A 5,360-nucleotide genomic window follows, 5' to 3' on the forward strand; every position below is an offset into this window, starting at 1 on the left:
GCATGTTGGTATAGGTGTTAAGAGTTGACAATGATAATTTCAAGTTATTTTGTTCTTCAAGGTCCCACGAGAGTACCTTGTAGGCAACGTAGACGGGAAGGCTATCAATCCCTGGAATGGATTATACAAACCAATATTTATGAAAGTTTGTGCAAAAAGAATTTGTTCAGAAATGTTTAATATATTGGTGCATGTCTCATTCGCAACTACCTATGTAAATTCCCAATTACAAAACTACTCGGATGCTAAAGGTGGTGCAATGCAATGAAGTCCCATGTGTGAAGCACAAGGTTGAAGCAAAGCAACAACAGAGCTACAAAACACTTTATTTAAATGAGATGCAGCAATAACTATGGATTTAAGTGGAACTTAGATTTGGGTTTTTATGCTGGACCAAAATTTGGTTGATCTGATAGTAGGTTGGAATTGGCCCAATACATTAAGGAACGTTTGGATAGGGACCAACGAAATGTAGTGTTGAAATTACTGTTTCCATATGACCGGAACATACAACCACCTAACTAGAAACCTTATGAAATCAAAATCATTTCCTTTGAACAGGCACTATCTCTAGGGAAATGCTGTTAAACCAATCTGGTTGTCATTCTCCAAATCTCTTAAGTCATAAATGAAAAAAGAGTTTACTATTGCTAATGGAAAAAAGAAAAGAAAAAGAAAGTAACTGATGTATACAAAATTCTCACTACACTGCACAAGCTCTACGATGCAATTGAATCTCTGTACGAACTCCTCAGATGTCATAAGGATTATATAACAATTACAAATCAACTTCAAGGCATAAATCCTTCATGAACCAAGCTAACAGGACCAACAGCAATTGAATATACATTAGCTGCACTAGCCATTTAGGCACTATCTCTAGGGAATGCTGTTACTACTGCTAATCAAAAAGAAAAAAGAAAAAGTAACTGTTGTATACAAAATTCTCACTACACTGCACAAGCTCTACGATGCAATTGAATCTCTGTACGAACTCCTCAGATGTCAAAAGGATTATATATAACTATTCCAAATCAACTTCAAGGCATAAATCCTTCGTGAACCAAGCTAACAGGACCAACGGCAATTGAATATACATTAGCTGTACGCGCAAACAATTTTAATATACAAACAACCTGCTTCTAAAGCCAAATTGTTGACTTGACCTTTAGCAAACTGGTTGATTCAAGAATATTAAGATTCCGGTGGGTCTTTCGGCTGCAATATTTTATGTTTTGTTGTTAATGATCATAAAGCTGAAATTTGTAAGAAATATTGGTTATACAAATAAAATTTTCCTCTTAGCAAAAGCAATCTACGTACTTTTGAAATCACGTCCCTATAATGACAAACTTGATAACCAGTCATTCACATTCAAACAAAAAAAGAACATGGAAACAAGAATTTACAGATATAGATAAAGCCGGTTGATTCCCATCCATATGTCACTGCTTGACATTGTTTCTTCTTGACATCCATGATATGTTACATTCAGATGTTGATTGGAGCCTCATCGACAAGCCTTTTTGTGTCCATGACTTTGTAAACAAGGACAATGCTTCAGGGAGGAGAGAAATGGAGCTTTGTTGTTTTGATATATAGAACTTCTCCGTTCTGCATGTGGAGCCTTTTCAATTAGCTATCTCGCACCAAAATGTAAGACATGGCTATATGAGGTGCATCATTGCTTAATGATTTTCACCAGCATAAGCTACACTTCTCCAATAAGTTTAGACTGCATAGGTTCAACAAAAAAGGTCGTAGCTTCAGGACAAAGGGCAGAAAATACAAAAGCAAAGCTTGAGAAATAAAAAATTTCAACAGGTTTATTATGGAAAATCAAACGAAATATGTTACTTTGACATGAAAATGATTCTATCAATTAAAAAATATTCAGCAAACTTCTCTTCAATTTCCTTATTATAGTCTAAAGCTCAAACCCATCGCAAGATCAATATGGTGTTTTGATTTCCCACCCACAAATTCTAGCAAATTCTCAATTAGTACACCACCATACTGAATATCGTAGTAAATTTCTGTGTGTGCTGGACATAACCATTATAGCATTGCAGCATTATATTTAATTGATGCCAGAGGTTTAGCAAAGTTCCAAACAGTGTGTGACTGAGATAAAATCAGCAATTGAAAATTAATCTTAGATTTGTTGACTATGATTTAAATCTTAGATAACTACATGGTGGAATGATGTTGAGCTATTTTATTGGAATCATATAGAACTACATAATGAGGATTACACACACAAATACACCTCCTAGATAACTTAAAAAGGCTAAAAGGAAAGCACCTTAATAATGAGAAGTTAAAAAAAACAAAGGAAAGAAAAATGCAAACCTTCAGTGTAATAACCCTGATGTTGAGGAGAAAATAGATGACATTAAGGCCTCAATATATGAAATCTGAGGTCAAAAGATGTTCATCACTATAAAACTCAACACTGTAGCACACTACACCATTCTCCATGCTTATAACTTCAAACACTCGCTGGCTACTAGATTAATGAGCTTCTTCTGTGATCTGAATCATGAGTGACAACCATACCCAACAGATTAATGTAAAGAAAGACATAAGAAACTAAATAGTTACATCCAGACAGAGAACCTATAAAGCCAGCAGAGGAATAATGAAGGAGAAATTTGAGGAAATTTGGTCATTGGAAATATTAGTTAGTAAAAAGGAAAAACTTACTTCCCTTGGCAGTTCAAAATCCATGATCGCATCCCCAAGCACTCACTGAACATCCTTTCTCTGTCCTCAGAGGTCTATTGCAAAGCAAGGAATGTAATGATTAGAAGTAACAAGCATCATCAGAAGTAAGAAGTTTGCAAAGAAGGCATAATTTTTTTAATGATTAGAATTATACTACTTTTAATCACAATGGACATCAATGTAATGATCTAAAGTGAATATATATAGTAGACTAACCTTAATCTCAAGGAGCTATAACATGTTAAGATGAATTTCAAAGTCTATGCAACAAACAAGGGATGAGCATCACGAGCAAATAAAGTAGTAGCCAGAATGATTTTTTTTTTCCTAAATAAAAAAAGGTGATTACTAGGACAGACTCCAGAAGTGGAGTGCTAATTGCTACAGTAAATTGTACTACTATGCCTTGCAACTTATTTAACTCATAAGCAATATGAGGAGCATAAAAATAATCCAGAAAATATAAACCTAATTCCTACAACAAAACAGAGCTACCAAAGACTGTTCAAATGAGAAGCAGCAGTAAGCATGGATTTGACAATCAAACAGACAAAATGGAAGTTAAAGGAAAAATATACCATATAATATATTTGGGAGTGGTGGTGTCAAGATCATGTTCATTTCCTTCCTCAACTGAGTTCTTGACGTCCCTGGTGGGGTTTCGTCTTTGAGATTGATCTTATCTTCCTTGTCCATCAGAAATAATCTGCCCACAAGGTATATGTTAATCTGTTGGTCGAATGCTATTTGGAACAACTAGAGGATTTTGTCTATGATCTGAAAACATGAATGACAAAGAGAAGAAAATTGTTTTGAGATTTAAACATTTACACTAGGAGATGAGCTAGATATGACATTGTCAATGGTTTTAGGAGCTGTAGCTGCAAAAGCTTTTGAGGGTACTCCAAATTTCCTACACAAAAGAATACTGTTTAACACAAGTTTCAAACATATAAATTAGAATTTTCTAGCAAATTCTTCTTGATATGAAATAGTCCAGTCCTTTCAAAATTAGGGAACTTAAAAAACTCCAATTTTAAATCCATGAAAAAACAAAAAAAAAAAAAAAAAAAAAAAAACTTGATCCAAAGTATATGTAATATCTTCATATCTACTGCTGGTTGCTTCCCCAACTTTGCACTCTTCCATGCCATGAAACACATCCGCCTCTGAGACAAAGAAAACGCACAAAATATTGACATAAGAACTTGATAAATAGCAAGTACATAAACGTTAAGACTAGATGAATGAAAAAGGGATTGAGCGATGGGTTTGCACTTTTGTTGCTTCCCCCTTTTATCTTAAACTCGTTGAATGAAAAAAGGATTCAAGCATTCATAATTGTAGATGGCAGGCTGAGTAAAGGTGTTATTTGAAAATTAAAGTTGGTTCTTTTCATATGTAACCAAATCAAATGGACTATTAAAGAAAACAATATCAAAGGTTAAGCTTGTTTGCAGCATCTTTAAATTGATAACGGGGCTTTTGAATCATTTTTTTTAATAAGTAATGGGGCTTTTGTACATGAAGCCTTTTGCCTGATGTTAAGATTAAATCAAACCAACTAAGGATAGAATATTTTGCATGATGTTCTGATTGAATGGGACCAAAACATTCCCAGGCCCTAAAGGGATGGAAATAAAAGTAGTTGGGCATGGATTAAAAAGCAAATGCAATAGCATCAGAAGAAGTAAAAAATGAAGAATATGAAGTTACCTATAAGTGAATCAGAATTGAACTGCATAGAGCAAACAATAGTAATATGGCTTCTTTGCCTTCTTCTTCTTTTTTCCTTGCTCATATTGGTTACTAATTCAGGTATTTCCATTTTTGAATGTCATTCCAAATTGGGCGACTAGCAATGGTAAAAAGAAAAGCAAGTGTTAGGTTCTAAGGTCTTAGGATTTTATGTATTTAGAACTCTAATTTGTAATGTTGGCAAACCATGATCAAAACATTGTATTTAGTCTTATTTAGACTTGCTCAAAGTTGGTTTAATATTGTAAAGTTGGAATCGAGTGGCTGCAGAAGTTCTTGGGACTTTCGGCCTGGCTCGATCGATCGAAGAATAGACTCAATCGATCGAAAATCGCACAGGTTGAATTTTCTGCAGAATTTCCAACTCAACTCTACTTCATTAAACGTTTAGGGTTTTATGTTTTTACCCTAGGTATATAAACTAAACCCTAGCCACGTTTTTGGAGGTCGTCCATATTGTATTGTTGCTCATATATTGCTGTTTTGTGTGAATCTCTTGTGAGATCTTTGAGGAGCTTTCCTTTACACAAAACTTAGGGTTTTCATGGTAGAGATGATTTCAACATCTTGAAGATCATTACCGTTGCAACCATTGGAACTTAAAAGAAAAGCAAGCGGGGAGCTTGTAGCTGATTGAGGAATTCAAGAAAGAAGTAGTCCGTTGATTCGGAGCCTGCGCGTGGTCGTGTCAGGAAGTTCTACTGGTGGGTAGCATTAGGAAGTCGAGCAGGGAGCTTGTAGTCATTTTGTATGAACTTCAATTCTTTCATAGTGAATTCAGGTTAGCCTTGAGGATCGGTGGGTCAAATCCTCCCCAGGTTTTTACCGTGTGGTTTCCTGGGTGATCATATCTTGTGTTATTTATTTTCCGCTGC

General features: G+C 34.9%; 1 protein-coding gene across 20 annotated transcripts in view; it reads right to left on the bottom strand.

Moving 5' to 3' along the window:
- Positions 1 to 688: 688 nt before the first annotated feature.
- LOC112032098 (putative disease resistance protein RGA3) overlaps positions 689 to 5,360 on the bottom strand; it is a 16,250-nt gene continuing 11,578 nt past the window's right edge. For 15 of the 20 annotated variants that reach the window (XM_065776407.1, XM_065776400.1, XM_065776404.1 and 12 more), the window contains 6 exons: positions 4,444 to 4,582; positions 3,808 to 3,896; positions 3,306 to 3,433; positions 2,707 to 2,780; positions 2,353 to 2,535; positions 689 to 1,735 (listed from right to left, as the gene is read on the bottom strand). The gene's annotated coding sequence lies outside the window, so the exon portion shown is untranslated. Of the gene's footprint in view, positions 1,736 to 2,352; positions 2,536 to 2,706; positions 2,781 to 3,305; positions 3,434 to 3,558; positions 3,641 to 3,807; positions 3,897 to 4,443; positions 4,583 to 5,360 lie in introns of all 20 variants that reach the window. The other 5 variants (XM_065776403.1, XM_065776393.1, XM_065776394.1 and 2 more) reach the window with 3 other exon arrangements.

Source organism: Quercus suber, unplaced genomic scaffold (genome assembly GCF_002906115.3).
Source record: "Quercus suber isolate HL8 unplaced genomic scaffold, Cork oak 2.0 scaffold_132, whole genome shotgun sequence".
Lineage (NCBI taxonomy): Eukaryota > Viridiplantae > Streptophyta > Magnoliopsida > Fagales > Fagaceae > Quercus > Quercus suber.